This window comes from Globicephala melas, chromosome X, assembly GCF_963455315.2.
Source record: "Globicephala melas chromosome X, mGloMel1.2, whole genome shotgun sequence".
Classification (NCBI taxonomy): Eukaryota; Metazoa; Chordata; class Mammalia; order Artiodactyla; family Delphinidae; genus Globicephala; species Globicephala melas.
In genome coordinates, this window is record NC_083335.1 from 106,994,340 (window position 1) to 107,015,775 (window position 21,436).

Below are 21,436 nucleotides of genomic sequence, written 5' to 3' on the forward strand. Positions count from 1 at the left end.
TCCTACATTCTGTTTCCTCCTCTGTTCTGGTTTACACCATCCATTTTGGTACAACACATGTTTCAGTAGCTAAACGAAAAAGAGATGCTAGGAGATAAATTTTCAAGATCTTACCCGAAAAAGTTTTTATATGATAGTTTGACTGAGTATAGAATTATAGGTTGGATATCATGTTCCCAAACGTTTTGGAGGCATTGCTCCATTGCCTTCTAGCTTCTTGTGTTGATTGTAAGAAGTCAGAAGTGGTCCGATTTCTGATCCTTTGTATGTGATGTGGTTAACCCCCCTCCCCCCTCTGGAAATAGTATATTCACTTTCTCCTGGTGTTCTTTTGTTTTTTTTTGGCTGCACTACATGACTTGTGGGATCTTAATTCCCCAAGCAGGGACCAGGGATTGAACCTGGGCCCTCGGCAGTGAAAGTGCAGAGTTCTAACCACTGGACCACCAGGGAATTCCCTCTCCTGGTGTTCTTAAATTCCACTGTAATATTCCTTTGGTGAGAGCCTGATGTAATCTATTGTGCTGGTAGTTGGTGAGTCCTTTCAATCTGGAAATCCATTTGGAAAGTTCTCCTGAATTTTATTTTTTGATGATTTTTCTCTCCTACGTTTTCTTTCTGGAACTTATTACTGTTAATTATGTTGTATGTTGGAACTCTTGGCTTGATCTTCTACTTTTCTTTTCTTTTTCTCTCATTTTTCATTCCCCTTTATTGCTTTACATTTGGGAAAATTTTCTCAATTTTGCCTTCCAAATTTTTAATCTAGCTTTTTATTTCATCTTCATTCCCCAGAGTTGACCCATCCAATCTCCTGACTGGAGCATCAGACTCTGGCTGCTGATATTCTGGAGTTGTTGGCGGGGAGAAGATTAGTGGTCTCAACATTCAGTAAGTGAATTTTCCTTTACCTTATTTCCTGTATACTACCTGCACCTTCCGCCATGCCTGGTGTTCTTTTTGTGGTCCGGCAAATTCCATCTCCATGCTTCTCTACCCTGCTTTGTGCTTTAGGAGTCTGACCTCTGTGGATGTCATCAGTTGGGATGAGATTTGACCAGTGGGAGGGAAGTGACTATATTTCTGTATTAAAGGGAACAGGGTGGCCCTTCTGTACAACCACTGATCTTCCTGGGTTCTAGGTAATGGATCTCTCCCTTTGCCCTTGCAGCCCTGCTGCTGGTAGCCACCTCCTGCTCCTGCTAGCCTAGGTACTCCCCCATCATGGTTGTTAGTTTCCCTTTTTTGACTTAGACATAATAGATATACTTAGAGTCATGTGTAAAGTGAAAATACAGATATATTCTACATTAAAATAATGAGATACATTAACAAAGAACTTGCAAAATATGTTAGCAGGTGTTTGGGGATGATTATTCATAAAGAAGGATTTATTTCTTTACATAGAATTAATCAGAGAAAACACTAACTTATTTTAAGTGTGTTTAAAATAAGATTTCTCTCATTGAAATTTAGTTTATGCACAACTTTATACAGTATATCAAATGATTAAGGCAGGGAGGAAACTGAGAACAAAGAAGATTAGTGACAATGGGAAAATGAAAGGGAAAAATTTCAAGTTTTTTGTGAGGACCAACAGATTTTGAATACTGCTATAGAAGAATTTATGCTGTCTAGTGAGTGTAGTTCTATCATTTTGGTTTAGAAATTATACTCTTGAATCTTTAGCCCAAATAAGTGATTTTAGTTGCATGAGAATGGATAGATGAGAATGCAGTTTTATAACTCTAGGGCACGGCTAAAATCTAATATGGCAAGCATTGGAAAAACACAGCTTCTTTTACTTTTAAGGCTCTTCAATTTGTCATTACTGATTAAGGGCTGTCTGGATTGGCTCTCCTGGTCAGTCAAGTAATCCCAAGAGCTATCTCATGACTGGGAAATGCTCACATGAGATGAGAATCTGTTTTATTCCTACGCGTTTCAGACATTTCAGCTTTGCTTTGGGTGGGGCTGTTGGACTCTACAGTATATCACAAACAGACTGTGTCTTTAATAACATTTCTCAGAAGCCACATGTCAGTTGAGTCTTAGAAAAAGGAATTTTTAAAGGAAACTGTGTAGCTTCAACGTAATTTCTCTGTCTGCCGAGGACGTTTCTTAATCATTGCATGAGCCACATTTTGTATAGTGATTAAATTAGAACTAACTAAAAGGTTGAGTCTGTTTAAAGGCTGTTTATTAAAGCAGTTATTCTTTTAAGTAACAGCTGTTAATAGGAAAAAAATCTCCATAACTACTGGCATAGGAGATACATAGTGGCAGTTTACCTTATAAATTTCATTGATGGTGAATTTTCCTGTCCACGACGTCTACTAAAACTTTGGCACCCAAGATGTGGTCTGCAGACCAGTAGCTTGAGTATCCATCACCTGGGAATTTGTTAGAAATTCACAGTCTAAGGACCTGTCCTAGACCGACCGAATCAGAATCCGCATTTTGAACAAGACCCTCGGGGGATTCGTGTGCATGGTAAAATTTGGGAAGCTTGAGACTAAAGCATAGTTGCGTGGTCATTGAAACTCTGCTGAAACCTTCTCAACTGGCTCAAGAAGAGCAGATTTTCCAATGGTAGCAGTGTTTTCAAAAAATGGCATCTCACAGCACAGAATTTTTTTTTCCTGCGTTTAATCCAAGGGTTACGTGGATAATTTTTAACTAAAGTATTAAGGAAGGTGGACTAAGAAGGGATTATATGATATCATGGTAGATGATGTTACCGGGTTTTTTTTACGTCTTTATTGGAGTATAATTGCTTTACAGTGGTGTGTTAGTTTCTGCTTTATAACAAAGTGAATTGGTTATACATATACATATGTTCCCAGATCTCTTCCCTCTTGTGTCTCCCTCCTTCCCACCCTCCCTATCCCACCCCTCTAGGTGGTCACAAAGCACCGAGCTGATCTCCCTGTGCTATGCGGCTGCTTCCCACTAGCTATCTATTTTACGTTTGGTAGTGTATATATGTCCATGCCACTCTCTCACTTTGTCACAGCTTACCCTTCCCCCTGACCATATCCTCAAGTCCATTCTCTAGTAGGTCTGTGTCTTTCTTCCTGTCTTACCCCTAGGTTCTTCATGACATTTTTTTTCCTTAAATTCCATATATATGTGTTAGCATATGGTATTTGTCTTTCTCTTTCTGACTTACTTCACTCTGTATGACAGACTCTAGGTCCATCCACCTCATTACAAATAGCTCAATTTCATTTCGTTTCATGGCTGAGTAATGATATCATTTTGAAAATGTATAATTAAAATTCTTATAGGAACAACTTTATAAAGGGGAAAAATTCCTCCCTCTCTGATATTACCTCAGATCAATACATCTGTATTCTATTTGTAATACTGAGTTTCTTCTCTGGATAAAGCCCAAGCTCTCCACTTCTCCAGAAAGCACAGGACATCCCATTTAGGGGCTGAGAGATTCAAATAAACTGTTTCTTCTTTCACAAATCTCAAATGTGAAGTGTTTGGAATAATTAATCTAATTTACATTGCACTTAAAAACAACTGATAACACCTTTTAAACATGCTATAGAAAGATTAATGGGAGATTTTTGAAAAGAATAGTTTCATTATGTTTTTCCTGTATTTGAAATCCCTGGTCACCTAAAATTAGCTAGAGAAGTGTAAGTCTCTCTCTAAGGAGCAAAGTTCCCTATAGCCTGGGCGTCCTGTACTTCCTCCTTTGCTTCAATAGACAGGCATTGATTATCTACTGTATACCATGAATGAGAATGCATAGACTAAATCTCCACCCTGGAATTGCTCACAGTCTCATGGGGAAGAAGGTCAAGAACACCATCACGTCATATTATCAGTGCTATAATAGTGTTGGCAACACATGATGGAAAGTAGAGAAGAACGGGCCAATTTAGTCTTGGGACTCAGAGACTGATTCTAAAAGAGGTGACTGCTTTTGGCGTCTTATTAGTGTGTTATTTATGATACAAATATGCACAAATGTTAGCTTGTGTTTCCAGAGAAGGTGGTTGAATGAAGCTTTAAGTAGAGCCAAGCCTAATATTGGCAGGTTTGATTAGACTGAACTCTGTCCAGAATGTAACTTGATGGACAGGATTAGAATGAAATGACCTCTGCTAACATAGTAGAACAAAAGTAAATTGTCTCCTGCACGAATCTGAATGATTAGCGTTAAAATATTTACCCTGTGCCCTGAACAGTTGTAATATTTGCTGCAGTGGAGATAGCAGGGCATTAGTGGGATAATCATAATGATAACAGCTGACATCTGCAGTTTACAAAGTGCCTTTATATTCATTATCTCATTTAATTTTCACAACAACCCCATGAGGTAGGTGTTATTTGCATTTCCTAGTTGAAAAAAAAAACTGTCAAAGTAAGTCGCAGAGCCTTGATAAGAAACCAAGTCTTTAAAACTCTAAGATTAATATTCTTTCTTGTAGAACTAGAACTTTCAAACCTCAATAGAAGTCTCTCTTCATTCCTGATATTATAAAGAAACTTCTACCTTCACGTGGGGGAGCTTCATTGGCAAGGATTTCTGAAAGGCTGACATTGAAAGTTGGGCTTTTCCTCTAAAACAGAACTGTTATTTCTCCTGCCAAACCCTGTCCTTCTTTTGTGTTCTTTGTTTCTGGGTAACCAGCACAATATGGTGATTGAAAGTGGGGGCTGAAGGCAGAGTGGAATTGAAAATTACTGCAAAGTTTTTAACTCGAGCGTGGGTGAATGGTGGAGCCTTCAAGGGAGATGAACACTACATAGAGGGTTGGGTTTGGGGAACAGGCCAAGCCGTAATATTGTGAAATTTGGGTATTTGAGATAATTTAGGTAGTGTTTGTCATCAGTAAATTGTTGGGCATAGCACCAGGTGTCTTGAGTAAGTGGCTTTCCTGGAGCTGAGAGTCTTGGGTTATGGTTGGGTGTTGTCCATCTCAGTTGGAGGAAGATCTGACCAATGGCTGGAACATAGGCACAATTGGAGAGGTTGGCAGGGGTCAGGGAAGATGTCAGCTTTTCAGCTAACACTCTAATCAATGAAGGGAATTGAAAGGCAAATCAGAAAACCAAGGCAGAGGCCCAGTCAGGTGGCCTGGTCTGACATGTCAAGGTCAGGGACAAAACTTCATGTGAGTGACAGGTAGGAATCCTATTTTTTAGGCAGGACCCAGATATGTCAGGCTTATGATAAAATAACTTGCTTTTAATGTTCTTAATGTTAGGTAAGAGTTTTTGAAATACTCTGGCATCATTTAGGACTGACTCAAGAATCATCAGGCCTAAGTCTACAAGGCTTGGGCAAGGTGGGGAAAGTGTAATTTGTTCTGTAGGATATGGATGGATTATCACACATGTTAAAATAAGTATAATTTATATCATGTATCAGCTCACTAGAAATATAATCCAGTGGCAAAAATCAAATTCATCAGATTCATAATAAAATTCTGTGATGGTATTTGTAGTAGAGAGAATAATGGTTCCTCCAAGATGTCCAGGTCCTAATCTCCAGGAACTTGTGAATATGTTACCTTACATGGCAAAAGGGACTTGGAAGATGTGATTAAGGTTAAGCACCTTGGGACAAGGAGATTATTCTGGATTATCTAGGTGGGCCCAATCTGATCATATGAGTCCTTAAAATCAGAGAACCCCCTCACCCCACCTGGCTATAGTTAGAGAGAAAGATGGCAGCAGGAGAATGATTCAGTGAACCATTGCTGATTCTGAGATGTCGGGATCTGTGTTTAAGGGATTGAACTGTACTAAGAACCATAATCAGCTAGGAAACAGATCTTCTAGAAAGTAACACAGCCCTGCCAATGCCTTCATTTTAGTCTGATGAGACTCGCGTTGGGCTTCTGACCTACAGAATAGTAAAATAATAAATTTGTATTGTTTTAGGCCACAGTGTTTGTGGTAATTTCTTATGGCAGCAGTAGAGAACTAGGACAGACTGGTTGTACAATATGGGCATTTATAGATTTTTAAACCCCTCATAGGCCGGGATTTCTATGTTTTTGTTCAGTGATTTATAACAAGTGCTTATAACAGTACCTGGCAAATAGTAGACGCTCAATAAACATTAGTTGAATTAATTTACTGGTCATTCAGTCAACAAATATTTATTGAGCACATGTGAATACATGATTCTGTGCTATATGTTGCATCAGATATAAAGCTATAGATGACATTTTTTTGTAAAATCTCAGTCAAGAAGTTTAGATCAGTCTTCAGTAATAACAGGGGTCAGAAAACTATTGCCTGCAGGCCAAATCTGGCCTACTATCTATTTTTGTAAATGAAGTTTTATTGGAAAACATCTATGCTCTAGTTTACATAGTGTCTACGGCTGCTTTTGTGATAAAACTGCAGAGGTGAATAATTGCAACAGAGACCATATGACCCGCACAGCCAAAAATATTTACTATCTGGCCTTTTATAGAAAAAAAAAAACCCTGTCAAATCCTGAGTTAGAACCCTGTCCTTCCAACTTGCTGTGTCCCTTGGGCAAATATATAATTTCTTCAAGCTTTCCTTGGGTTTCCTATAAAATTTAGATGGTAGTACTTTTCTCATAGGATGGTTGTAAGAATTAAATGTTGAATGAGGATTAAATGATGGCTTCCAGTGCTCAGTATAGAAGAATTCAGTAAATGCTGTGGGGTTTTTTTTATTGCTTCTACTACTGCTCCTTCTATTATCACCATCACTACCATAATCAAGTTGAAGAAAAAAGGTGTTCTCGAAAAGTATATATACCACAATTATTAATTAAAACTCAAATCCTCTTCGCTACTTCAAATTTATTATGGTCTAGGACCTACTCTTTAGCTGATAACTTTGCAGCTGGCTTTATCTGTAGCTGGTATCCCATCCTGATGAATAAGCAGGGTAGATCTTTACTTTCTCAGTCTGACTAATTTTTAATTTCTCATTAGTCTTTAAGACAATATATAAATGTTGTATCATTCTGCAAAAGTTTTTCATCCCATTTACTGTTGAGCCTTGAAGTCTCTGTGTGTGGGTTAGTGCGTAAACTTGTGTAATAAGTGTGGTAGATTATGTTTTCAAAGATGGTCTCAACTACCTCATATACTCTTTTGCAATGTGATCTTGGCGCTCCATCAACAGGTAGAGTCTATTTTCCCTCTGCTTGAGTCTTGTCTATCCCTCTGACTTGTTTGGAATGGAACACAGCTAAAGTGATATGTTGTAACATCCAAGGATTAACCTTAAGAGATCTGCAGCTTCCTCATTAACCTTTTGGAATGTTCCTTCTTATAACCTTAAAACCCATATGCTATGTTGTGAATAGGCCCAAGGAGCTCTGTGGAGAATCCTGTCTGGAGGAGAAGTAAATCCTCCAGCTGAAAGTACTGGCTCAGCAACCATCTGGCAGGGAGCCAAGTGAGTGTAGCCACTTTAAACTCTCATATATCCCTGTGTCTCAGCCAACATCACGTGAAGCAAAAGAAATGCCTGATGAATACACAGAATCATGGAAGATAATAAGTTGTTTTTCTAAGCCAGTAAGTGTTGGGATGCTTGCTGTACACCAATAGATAACTGAAATACTCAGTTCATGTGACAGATAATTTACTTCTTCTGGATCTCTAACTGGCCATGGTAATCTAAGACTGTAGAGTTTTGTAATTTCAGATGAGGGCCAGCAATACAGGTACTAAGCCACCATTTGGACTCCTCTTTGAAAGTTTCAAGATCTCTTTGAATAGAAGTAAAGGATGAAGAGGTGAGGTGAGGAGAAATAAGCAGGTTTCTAGTACTGGAGGAGACATTTAGAAAATTGTCTCAATAAAAGTAAAATGTCCTTATCCTGATGTTAAAGTTTTGCAATTTAGTAGTGTATTACTTTTTTTAACATCTTTATTGGAGTATAATTGCTTTACAATGTTGTGTTAGTTTCTGCTGTATAACAAAGTGAATCAGCTATACCTATACATATATCCCCATATCCCCTCCCTCTTGTGTCTCCCTCCCACCCTCCCTATCCCACCCCTCTAAGTGGTCACACAGCACGGAGCTGATCTCTCTCTGCGATGGGGGGAAAAATGACTTGCCTAACATGCAAGCGTACATAGTAGCATCTTCTATCGTGCTTTAACTCTTTCAAGTGTTTTCACTGTGCATCCTTTAACCAATGGGCAACGGGTCCGTCAAACTCTTCTTCTTTGAGGGATGGCCAGCTTTGTGCATTTTCAAAAGGCAAGCAAATGCTTTCTACCCAGAGCTCCCCAATATCTCTGGGGACATATGAATAGATGCATATACGATGCAGGTACTTTGGCCCTGAATTCCCATATCTTTCATTTTTAAAAATAGCTTTTAGGATGGTGCCATTCCTCAAGGTACCTGAGGGCCCAAGTAGGGACACCTAAAGCATAAACTTCCTCTGTGGTGGTAATTTTACGATTCAGCCACACATGGCTTCTTCAGTTGTACAGATAAAATTACAGTGTTTTAATGTTACCTCAAGGCCTTAATTTAGGAATTGTAAACCTTTGGTTTCCATGCTAGAGAAGGAATCAGTAATAACTTTAAAATACCCTTGAGTTTGCCTCTGCTCATTTATCTCCCAGATCTATACTCTTTTTTCTTTCAGTGATACCCTTTTTCTTCTAATAATTGACTTCTGAGATTAATAAATTCTTGGAAGCATAGAGAAAATGAAAATTTGTCTCCTTGAAAACGGGCAAGTAATTTTTTTAAGAGCGAGAAATGAAAAGATGCAGTTATTGTTTTTAAAGCCAGCAGCAGCTTGTGCTGGCAATAAAGGAGAATTTGTGTGATGCTTTATGGAACTAAAAGTTTTGTCTTTGCTTTCCCTGCACACTTAGAGAGCCTATTCATCTGTTCTTTCAACACCACCAGCATTTTTATAAACATGAAAAACACAGCCAAAAAATCACAAACCCTTAATTGCTGTTGAAACAATCTGTAGGAAAAACACAAGACTGATGATGTATATACACTGAACGTTCGTTGCTCTGTAACAGTATTAGAAGAGAACAAACACCTTGAGTTGGCACCAATTTTGATCAAATTTTTTCTCGGGGAGTGCATACAGGAGCAGTCCCATGAGTTTGCATGAGATGTGAATTGAGTTTCCTAAAAAGGATAATGGGAATCTAGAAAGTAATTCTCTGCTATGTATCACACAACAGACTTGCTGGTTGAACACCACCCCAATCTGCTTCTAGTTGCTTTCCAGTGCCCCAAAGATGGGAATGTTAAAGATTACATTCCCAATTCCCCTGAATCTGGTGTTTCTCATGTGGTCTAGCTTCTGCCAAAGGGGCGCGCGCGCGCGCGCACACACACACACACACACACACACACACACACACACACACACACACAGACACACACACACACACACACACACACTGGAAATCAGAAGGGCAGAAGCAAGCACCATGTAGCACATCCCTGCAGTTCTTTTGATAGGTATGGCGGTGAAGTCATTTGGTTTTTCTGAGTTGCAGTGTCCAGTCCTAGTTTCATTGGTGTCAAGGAGAGGGCAGTGGCAAAAACATCTAGGCTTCTCCCTGACACACTCCTGTGATGTGACTGGAATTTCTTTTGTTTGCATGGCCGTTGGCTATGTGTCATTCAAACTCATTTGCTCAAGTCCTTCCCAAACTTCTTGAAACCTCTGGCCTCTGCAGGTTAGAAGGAAAATATAGCACCCAGGATAACTTTCTAAGAAGGATTCTAAGAAGGAAAGGGGTATTGTGAACATGAGTATAAATATTTTGAAAAGATTAAAGTGCATTTTCCATATGCTTCTCTGCATCACCCTAAACTCCCATGTACCCTTTCCCTCTGCTGCTCTCTACGGATCTATCTCCAGTGCTTGTGTCTTATGTCCATATGATATTTGGAGTCCTTTAAGCTGAGGCAGCATCCGGGCTCTGTGTCCTACTAGCTATGTGACCTTTGGCTAGTCATCATCCCTCTCTGAGCCCACATTGTAAAACTACACTTTCCCCCTTCATATCTACGTACCATCATGTTGTTTCTATTAAATGAATCAGTTAAAATACATGGGAATCTTAATTTTTTGAGTTGCCCTGCTCTATCAAAACAAAGTTAACTCAACCATCTTACACATCTGTGTCCATACATGCGTGTGTGCACACAGACACATAACGCACACATGTCTGACTATGTTAGGCTCCTTGGTTCTCTGTTGAGGCTGACATGAATTGTGTTTGGAACCTGCAACTTGCAAGTACCTGCTGACCCCAGTCCCCTTATCATGTCCATCACTGGTTTCAGGAGAGGCCAGTATCACCTAGAGTATTTATGTTTACCATATAGCCTATTAAAAAGAGACTCATGAAGGAATGGTGAGAAAACCAGTGGAGAACCAAGGAAGCTGATAGAGCCAGGGTTTGCGTGTGTGTGTGTGTGTGTTTATGTGTGTACATGTATATGTTTATATGTGTGCATGTACATATGTGTGAAAGATGGTTGAGTCTGTTTTGATTTGATGGCACATCAGAATAGTTCAAATTAAGATACCCATTGGTTTTAACTGATTGATTATATATGAATGGGGAAGGTGTGGTGTTTTATAATGTCAAAACAGGGTAAGGAACTTTTTTTGATTAAAAAAGATCATTATTTATTCCAAAAGTGTTTTCAAAAAGGAAAAGAAAGGTCTTATTGCCAGTGATTTTAAAGCAGAGTTGAAATATAATTGAGAAGGGACAGGGATCTATAGTGTACTGCTGGAGAGGCAGCCATCTATAAAAACTGTTGTGACTATAAAGGGAGATCTCTCATCAGTCTAGATTTTTAAAAATCATTTCCAAAAGAAAGATGGATTATAGAAGAAACAATAACCGTAATTACTTAATTCCTATGTTCGGGGTTTTTTTTTGTTAATTTTAAGGATAATGGTACTAAAAGCATAGCAAGTATAATGAAAATGATTAAGAGGAAAGTAAACAAAAAGATATCTAAGGAATAAGGCATGCCTAGCTGCTTTATATGAATGTATCTTCAGAACTAGATGAATTACATACAAGGATACAGGAACAGGTGTTGGCATGTGATAAAAAAATATAGAACATTTTTGAGAATTTTGGAAAAAATATGTCTAACAGTCTCCAGTCGCAGAATGCATATGCTACTAGTGACTATAAAACTAATTCTTGCTTGTTGAAATTACCAAATAGATTGTTAATAGATTGCTATTGAGCACTTAGTAAAGAAAACAGTGATTACTAAGAGATAGCATAGGTTCACTAAACACTAAGTCATGCCAAATTCATCTTGTTGCACTTTTTAGTTTGAGTTGTAGGTGGAAAGGTAAGAAAAAAACTCCATAGACATAATGTATTTTGATTTAATTAATATATTTCACAAAAAAAATTTTTTTTTTTTCGGTACGTGGGCCTCTCACTGTTGTGGCCTCTCCCGTTGCAGAGCACGGGCTCTGGACGTGCAGGCTCAGTGGCCATGGCTCACGGGCCCAGCCGCTCCGTGGCACATGGGATCTTCCCGGACCGGGGCGAACCCATGTTCCCTGCATCGGCAGGCGGACTCTTAACCACTGCACATGGGATCTTCCCGGACCGGGGCGAACCCATGTTCCCTGCATCGGCAGGCGGACTCTTAACCACTGCGCCACCAGGGAAGCCCCCTCACAAAATATTTTATGAAATCTACTGATAGAGAAAAAATGGAGAAATGTAGACTGGATGATATTCAGCAAAATGGATTTATGGTTTATCAAATAATTTCAGCTCCTTCCCACACCCCATGCATGGCCCTTATTTCAAAACAAATAAAATGTATAATATCTCTGCTCTTGGTCTTGTCCTACTCAACATTTTAATAATATGTATAATGACATAGAAGGCATACTTATCAAATTTGCAGATGACATAAAGCTTGGAGCAATAGCTAATACACTGAGTAACTGAATCTTAATTCAAAACAATCTTGACAGGCTGGAACTCTGGCCAAAGCTAACAAGATCAAGTTTAATAGTTATAAATGTTAAGTCCTGTATTTAGGTTAAAAAAAAATCAACTGTACGAATGCTGGATGAGAGGAAATTTGGCTTAGGAACCATTTCTATGGGGGAAAAAAGCCAGTTATTTTTCAGCATATAACCTCAATATGAGCCTCCAACTTCCATTGATAGGAGCCTGTTCACTGAAAAAATATTTGCTATATCCCCACTATGTACCAACTACATTCATTATCTTATTTAACTGTTTATTCTTACTTTACAGATAAAAACAACCAAATGAATTTGTTTATCTGTATGCTGCTATTAAATGTTAGAACTGCAATTCAAATTTAGTTATCCTATTGCCAGGTTCGGCCTTCCAGTATACCTTTGCTACTCAGTGTGTGGCCCATAGATCAGCAGTTTGTTATAAATGTAGAATCTCAGGTTTCACTCCAGACCTACTGAATCATAATCAGAATTTGCATTTTAACTAGATTCTGAAGGGACATGTCTGCACAGTAAAATTTGAGAAGCACTGCATTGTATCACGCCTGCCTCAGGTTACCATTATAGAGACAAGAAAGTAACATCATTTGGGGAGGCTGGCTGGTTGACCAGTGGCGTGAGTGGGCCTCATGGGATGGCATCATTTTTTTTAAATCATGTCTGTCAGTAACCAGGTCTGCATTGGTTAGAGAGTACCTGAGAACTCTTACTTCTTTCTGTATGCCAGATTTTAAAATGGAATATTAATGAACTGGCAGGTCCAAGAGACATAATTAAGTGATGAGAGATGTTAGAAACAGATCCTAAGAAGAAATGAAGAAGTCATGAATGTATAACTTTGAGAGGCACCTTAGATAAGGTAGGATAATTTTTTTTGACTGTGCCTTGCAATATGTGGGATCTTAGTTCCCCGACCAGGGATCGAACCTGTGCCCCCTGCAGTGGAAGCACAGAGTCTTGACCACTGGACCACCAGGCAAAGTCCCTAGGTAGGATAAATTTTTTCAAGTATTTTGGGGTGATGTCATTGGGCAAAAGGACTTAACATTTCATTGATTCATCTTTTCCATTCTTTTATCTCATTTATCAAATATTTATTGAGCAATGAAATGTACATGGCAATGAAATATGCATATCATTAAAATGTTAAGTAGGTTAAGACTACGGGCAGATATATTCTACCTTTCATTTGTTTGGGTTGAGGGGGAAGCCTACACATGGGGTTTGGTAAGGAGCCAGGCATTAAGATTACTATTGTGAATAAGAAAGACAAAGTGGCTGTTCTAAAGTAGGTAACAACCCAGTGATTACGTGGTACACAGTTCACTATGTGTACAGATGGTATGCCAATATTATTTCAGAAACTTTTAAGTGATCTCCAGATAATAGACTTGGAGGAAGCTAGGTTAGTTTGTGATTTTGGAGGACCTTCTTACCAATGACAACATACATCAATGAAATGGATAGTGAGCCCCTTGTCACACACATGTTCCAGTGCAGGCTAGGTGACTCATCAGGGAAGATACAGAGAAGAATTTACAAGTAAGAGATTGGAGGGGATGTTCTCCAAGTCTTGATCATCCTAAAAATCAAGGCCATGGTTGACTATGATTTTATAGGTTTGTAAAGAAATATTTTTGTTCCTTATCACTATGGTCCTTCCTATAAAAGAAAACAAAATTACTACTTTAAAATGTCTGTATTATTAGTGTTTCTCCCTCTTCCCCCACCCCTTACCCCCTCTCATAATTGCATGCATAAATCAACCCCAGGGTAAATTGTGGCTGTAATTAAAACAATATATTAGCTTAATCACAAATAAATGGCCCTTCTGCTGTTATCTCAAGATCGAACGTATGTGATGATGGCTAGAGTACCTTTCCTCCTCTGTGCCACTCTCAGCTATGGCGGCAGGCTGAAAAGTAACTGATCGGTTACCATGGTTTCCAGTGGAAGCAATGTAGCATATATTTATCGCATACAGGTATCATTACTAAATTTTGTATGGCATTTTGATGTAATTCAGTAAATAATTTCAGTCATAGCTCTAGAAGGAGGTGCAACTGCTTACAGGGTAACATTTGAAGGAAATTACATAAAAAATATTCTTTTCTCTACAGCTTACCTTTCGGGGTACTGTTGAATAAAATTTGATAGTGGTTCTAATTGCTTTGCTCCTATCACAAGAAAAATTGGTAAATGGAGGTTTCAGGTCTGCCTTGATAGGTAAAGTAGTGTTGATTCAGGTACTAAATGAAGCAAAACCCTTTATTTGGTTTTTAGCATGGTACTTAGTGACTCTTACTTCTTTGGGCTTGTACATCTTTAACAACGAAATAAAAATGCGTGCTTTGTGAAACATATAATAGAGAAGAGAGAGAAACTTTTAAACCAGTCTACCATCTCCTCCCCCCCTACAGATTCCAGAGCAAGTTTCCCCAGTGTGTCACCGAGCTCTAACTAATTAAGGAGTTGTCACTCTCCTGGTCTTCTCTCAGTGCTGTGCACACTACAGGGTATAAATGTGGGTGTGAGGGTAATCCTTCATTATATATTCAAGGGAACTGCCAAGTGTTTCCATTTGTATTGCTATCATTTGAAGAGAAATCATTTCAATTTATTTTAATAAAAGGCAAGCAGACATGTATCTGTGTTAATCTTCTTCATGCCTTTGATAACACCCACTCTTAATCGATTTTCCAAATGACTTGCTTTCTGTATTACCGTGTGAGAAAGCCAAAGTCTTAACTAAGTCACAGACTGGTACCAGCACATGAAAATGGAGAAAGACTGATGCAAAATTGTTCTTAACCTTTTTACGAGCTATGTGTCCTTCTGTTATGTTTTCAATTCATCAGGAATAATCTGGGATACTTGTGGGAATCTTCTCATCGACTTCCCTATCTCGTATGTTCTTTTCAAATATATGTATGACATTATGTGCTCTTTGTTATTCAAGATGATGTGGGGTGGGTACAGAGAAGTACAAGAAAGGGGTATTATACACAGTTCTTTCTCAAGTCTACTTGAGAGAAGTGAGAAGCACACACAATATAGGCAGCATAGTAGTAGGGACACAGACATTGTAATGTAGCTAAAGTGGGTTGAACACCTTCTCCCATTTTACCTACAGTGCTAATTCACCTCTTTTGGCCTCTGTTCTCTTGTATGTCAAATGCGGATACTCAAAGCTGGCTAAGAGGGTACATACAAGGATTCAATCTGATAAAATAGTATGTAAACTTTATGAATACTGTAGTTGGCACTTAGGGGGTATTCAAAGTAATACAACAAAAATAATGATGGTCAAATGTTTTACAGAGATGTTGAGCATTATGCAGTTGGATGGGAAAAGGAATTGGAGTGTTTAGGGAAGACATGGATTAAGTAGGGTTTCATCTTGAACGGGTAGACTTGAATGGGTAGATATGCTTCAAAGGTGTGGAAGCAAGGGGAGTGTTTCAGATGAAGGAAATAGCATATGCAAACATGTGGCTATCTTCCCAATTGATTTTTTTCTCTCAATTTGACCTTTTAAAATCTCAATTCTGATAGAATTGAACTGTGTTTTATTGTTTAATCTGTTTGCATTTCCTTATCTGCAAGGTTATGTTAAGATTTTGTTTGTTACATTGTTTTCTTGTTATTTAAAAAAATTAGTGAACACATTCTCTATTTCCCACCACGTATTGGGTGAACATATCCTATGGCACCACTCCCAGGACTGCCAAGAGAGCCATACCTAAAGAGCCAAATGTAAGCAAAATTTGGAAAGTGGAAGTCTCCTGCAACAGTTTGTCTTTGGCGCATTCTGCTCCTCTGTTCCCCCTTTCCCCATTCCTTATGGTTGTTCCTTTTATCTAGTAGCTTTATATTGCACCTTGCCTGTGCTCTCCAACTCCATTAAAGCAATTTGATAAATGCATATCACTGAGCCCAAATGATGACTGGCCATAAATGTAGTAGCACTCAAGGAGTTCTGGCATTTTCAGAGTCAGGCCAGAAAGAAAAATCACATGCTTCATGGTAGGCCCTGTTTTAGGTGATAACTCAGTACTTTTAAAATATTGTATAATGGTGAAAATCAACCCCCACTTTGAATAAGGCAGGTAAGCTAGGCATCTGTATTTAAATCGGGGATAGTGGCTAGTCCAGTTGAGAATGGGTATTGAATGCAGTATGTTTTTGAGACGACAGTGCAGTTAAATGGACTCTGCCCTTGGGAATGGCCCTTCATGGATATCATGTTGGTGTGAGAGGCAGCTATGACTTCAGAGTTATGGAAGTGCATCTTTCCCTGTTCCTGTCCCCATTGTATCTACTGAGACACGCTCTGAACATGAGTATGTTTCAAGTGAATGGTGCTGAGGCAGACCAGTGTTGAAGAAATCTAGTTTGGATATCTGCAATAGAGACTGCGACGCACTTCCCCAACCTTTCTTTGCCGAAGGATTTGTTTTATCAGTTGCTCTGAGGGCTGCCAGCAAATAGCCTTCAATTTCCAGCTTCTTCAGGAATTGCCACAGTTGTGGAAGACAATCTTGTCTAAAGTCACACCCTTTCCTGAGGTGGCTTACATCCACTGACAGGTTGATGTGAAAGTACAAAGGCATGGCCACCTTGGCCTACCTCAGGGCCACTTTGTGGGGCCAGGTGAGCTCCACAGTTCAATGTGAGTTTGGCTGAGGCTGCCATTTGCCTGGATTGTAGCTTGACCTCTCTCGCTGCCCACTCCTGCTTTCTTCCCTCCGTCCCAAAAGTGTTGGTACCAAGGATACTCCCTAAATAAACACCCTGCATTTACCGAAACTTTATCTCAGAAGGTGATTACTAGGGATCCCAAATTGCACCAAGATCTTTTCCTTTAGGTTAAGTCAGTCCCCCAGCCAGTGTAATGTAGCGCCCTGGTATGCAGTGAAGGAGATTAAGTTGTATTGAGATATTCATTCTTGCAGCATTCAACGTGACTAGGCCTGGCCTAGAGCGAATGGAAGCCCAGGTGCCATCCAGAGTTGCTAAATACCTTGACCACTTATCCCAGGTGCTATGCAAACAGTTTTATTTTCTATATGATCTCTTCCATTTAAAGGTTGAATAAAGGCACTGTGTTTTCATGAATTCTCCAAAGAGCCCATGTTATTCCTAGGAGGTAGAGTTAGTTTTTGCCATTAGACATTATCACCTCAAGGTTGACATAGTTACCAGTTAAACAATTGAACACTGAAAGGAAGAGCCTAGAATTCTGAGGGACTGAGAAATATGATAGTTAAGTTTTGTTTGGGGAATAATAAAAGGTGGGAGTTTATACTGAACATGGAGAAATGTCAAGTTAAGGAGACTACATATTCTTTACAAATAAATCAAAATAGCTGAAGTTCTCATTTAGACTGTGTTCTGCTGTTGCTTTCTTTTCTACCACCCACTCAGATTTCTTCATCTCCAAGAGCTGCACACAGCATTTTTCATAATACATTATATTAATTTCACAGCTACACTTTAAATAGTGGCACAGCTGCTGTTGTCATTGAACAGTGTATGAAATAACCTTGGAGTAGTAACTGTTATTTATTCTTAGTGTGGTTTTGGTTTAATTGTATATGGGCTTTGCCTTAACTCATAGAAGGCATTTGTATAATCCTCACTAATAACTGTAATTCCAGAAGTTAAAAGTTATAATAAGAGTTTACATTTTGATAACACTGTTCATACTAGTACCTGAAGTACTTTGTAAAAAAAAAAAAAAGAATTCTAAAGGTCAAAACTTCTTTTCTTTGGGTTTTAAATATTTGTAGGTGTTTGGATAGAAAGAGTTATTCCGAAGTCATTTGGGGATAGAAAAGGGTTTCTCTTTGTTTACTTTAACTTCCAACAAGGTTGCCTCCTTTAGAACAGGAAAGAATTGCGTGGCAGTGTTGGCAGGGTAGGAGTAATCTTGCATATATTTAAACTATTCTTGAAGCTATTGCAATATTGTATTTTAAGCTATCTACCAGTGGTATGCCGGAGTTGGTTCCCACCACCTTGAGAGACCTGACTGTGGCACATCTCTTCTCAATGCTGTGTCTAGTAACATCATATTGATAGCTTAAAATTAGCTATGGTAGGAGCATTTATACCACTGCAAAAGTTAAAAGAATCAGGACTTTCCCCTTTCCTATCCCCAATTGGGAACCAATTGTTAAATGTTTACCAGTATGTTACCGCTATCTACTCACCTCCTTCACAGTATAAATTATAGTCTTATATGGAGGATGTTTAAAAGACCTGGTATAGAAAATGCAAAAGAATGGGCAATTACATCCTTTCTAAAGTTCAAATGCATCTAGAAACTGGAATCTTGGTGAAGGCTGGATGAAGTCACAAGTTTTGGGTAACTTTAGAGAGGTAACTCCCCTGCATCTTATCCTATGCCTCAGACCCAACATTTTCCAACATTAATGCCTCCTTTTAGGTGTTTTCTATGGCCAAGTTTATATTCACTCTAAGAAAGAAAACAAAGCACTTTCCTCAGGAGGTTGAGGTGACTTCCCTTGGCTTTTGAGTTTTAAGATATTGTACCTGAAGTGAACAAGAATGACTTGATTGATATGTTATTACCCTCACTTAAATTTCGGCACAAATCATTTACTTAGCTCTAAGGATGTTGGTTCAGGGTGGAGCCAGAGGATGGTGAAGGAGTATCCAGTAGTTGTGGGATAGGGAGAGACCATGATCTGTCAATTCAGAAAGGTGGTCAGAAATCTGGAAATCCCACCTGTATTCTATGAAGCCATCCTCTTTCCCTCCTCAGGGTGTGTGAAGTGTAGCATCATAATAAGACACATTGGAACACATTAAACTTTGCAGGTAATACAGCCACTGTTTTAATATAAAATGTGAAATGTTCCATGTATTTAAGCTTTGACTATTACATTTGAAAACATTTGAGAGGTTTATAGTCAGTGTATGCTCTCCATATTGCTCCTCAATTAGTCTTCGATAGTCCTTTACATTAATAGGGATGATTACCTCCATACAGACAGTCCAAAGTATTATAAAAAGATTATAAATTTGGCAGTGTGGTTGACTGTAATATCTAAGTGTTGTACTATACAAAACAAATGAAAGCTTGGAGTAATAGGCAGTAAATAATATAATGACACACATAGAAGACTGTTAAACAATGGCTAAAGAGGGCAAGATCACAGAAAATTCCACTCCTGAAGCCTAATTAACTAAACAGAAAAAGTAGTTTATTTGTCTAAAAAAGGGTCAAAAATAAATCAACAGAAACGGGGCAAGGAAACTAAGACAAGCTTACGACATCAACTTGAAAAGTGGTGTTCCAGTTGAAAAATTATGTTCTAGTGCAGCAGAAAATAATACTTAGCAAAGGAGGATTCAGTAAAGTCCTAAGAGTTCACCTAAATACCACTGAATTTGGGGGAAAACATAGTAAGGGTATAATTAAACATTACTGGGAGAAATAAAAAATAATCATCTTTGTGACAGTATGCTCTTACATTCAAGGGCAAGGAGACTGCAAGTCTTGTTTTCCAAGGAAAAGTGCAAAGTTTAGAAAACAATCTGGGTGGACTGGGCCTTGGTACAGGATTTCAGAAGAGAAAGAAGAGCTTAAATTTCCCAACAAGTATTTTATACAGTCGAAGCCAAATGTTGACTCCTCCTCCATTCCCCGTAAACGCAGGCAAAAAGTGAAGCACTCAAACCGAAGCTTAGAGGAGTAGGAAAAAGAATCTCAAATAAATTGTGAATGGTGTTGAGGGGAATTGACTCAAATGTATATCTGAACAGAGAAAGTATGAAATACATTAAGTGTAATACAGATGAAATAAACTATCAGTGTTCCACTGATAATACAGTGGAACAAAAACAGAAAAAAAATGAAAGAAGGAAAGAATGAGTGAAAATAGTAAAAGCAAAACCAAAAAACAAAAACCTAATATACAGATAAAAGTATTCCAAAATTCTTCTTGCTGTAGAAGAATTTACAAAGAATGTTGATCCAGTACAAGCAGAACAGAAGGATCAGAAGATAAAGAATAAGATGCTAAAAGAGATTGAACAGTAAGTAAGCAAATTTAGAACAAAGATAGCACATTTCTGGCTTATAAATAAATGAGAAAGAAATGCTTAAAATGAAATTTTAGTATAAAATCTGGAGAAGAAAAATATTTAGAGATATAATAGAGGAAAATTTCCCAGAAATAAAGATAAAAACTAAAACTTAAAGGAGTGTACCTCATAGAAAGAAAAATTATTTAGAATCAATGAAACTGAGACATATTCTGCTTAACCGATTGTACTGAAGGATAAAGATGCAATTCTTAAAGAGTCACAATTCTTCATATATTCAGGCAGAAAAATTAATTCACAAGTAGAAGAAATCAGGGCAGTCTCAAAGTTCTTCATGGAAACATGTAATGCCATAAGACAATGGTGAGATTCCTACGAGTTCCAACAGAAAAGAAAGTGGAACCCAAGAATATTACACATAGCCAACTAATTATTCAAAAAAATTCATAGCAGCCAATCTCAGACTGCAAAGAACTTGGGAAGTTCTTAGAAATCAAAACAAAAACTCAGAAATAATATTCAAAAATTAGATTAAACATCTTAGAGATTAGGGCTGCAGATGGAATGCTTATGGGCAGTGGGAAGAGAGAAGTGTTAAGTGTGATAACCGCCTTACCTTCCATAGTATCTGGTCATATCTAAAATTGAAGCAGGTACATTAAAAAATAATGATTCCAAACTTTAAATGTTTTCTAAATTTTTTTCCTTATTATTTTCAAGTGTGGTACTATTGATATTTTCTGCTGGATAATTCTTTGTTGTGGGGGCTCTCTTTTGCCCTGTGGGATGTGTAGCAGCCCCCTTGGCTTCTACCCACTAGATGCCAGTAGCACCCAGTTGTGATGTCAAGAAGTGTGGTTAGAATGTTGTCAGATGTTCCCTGGGGGACAAAATTTCTTCCTATTTGAGAACCACTGCATTATGTGGGTGTTTTAGAAACAAATGTTTTTGTGACAAAGGAACAATTATATTCAGCATTTCCTTGAGTTTCACTTTTGTTATATTTTAGTGGAATTAAATTTAGTATTTCAAAAAAGTAGTTTATTATATATATGAATCTATTAAAGAAATTTTGACTATGTCTATCAATCAGTCAATTATCTACTTATTATTTATCTCTAACTTTTTATTTTATATTGGAGTATAGTTGATTAACAGTGTTGTATTAGTTTCAGGTGTACTATTTATCTCTCTTTGTATCCATGTATATGTACAGAGACATGCTCATAAATGATAAGACTAGGGCTTCCCTGGTGGCGCAGTGGTTGAGAGTCCGCCTGCCGATGCAGGGAACACGGGTTCGTGCCCCGGTCCGGGAAGATCCCACATGCCGCGGAGCGGCTGGGCCCGTGAGCC

The 21,436-nt window shown here is 38.3% G+C and overlaps 1 long non-coding RNA gene across 1 annotated transcript in view; it reads left to right on the forward strand.

The window, feature by feature from the left end:
• Positions 1-21,436, forward strand: part of LOC132594522 (uncharacterized) — a 432,335-nt gene that overhangs the window by 90,456 nt on the left and 320,443 nt on the right. Inside the window, exon 2 of the long non-coding RNA XR_009560734.1 lies at positions 796-891. This is a non-coding gene — a long non-coding RNA (uncharacterized lncRNA). The remainder of the gene's footprint in view (positions 1-795; positions 892-21,436) is intronic.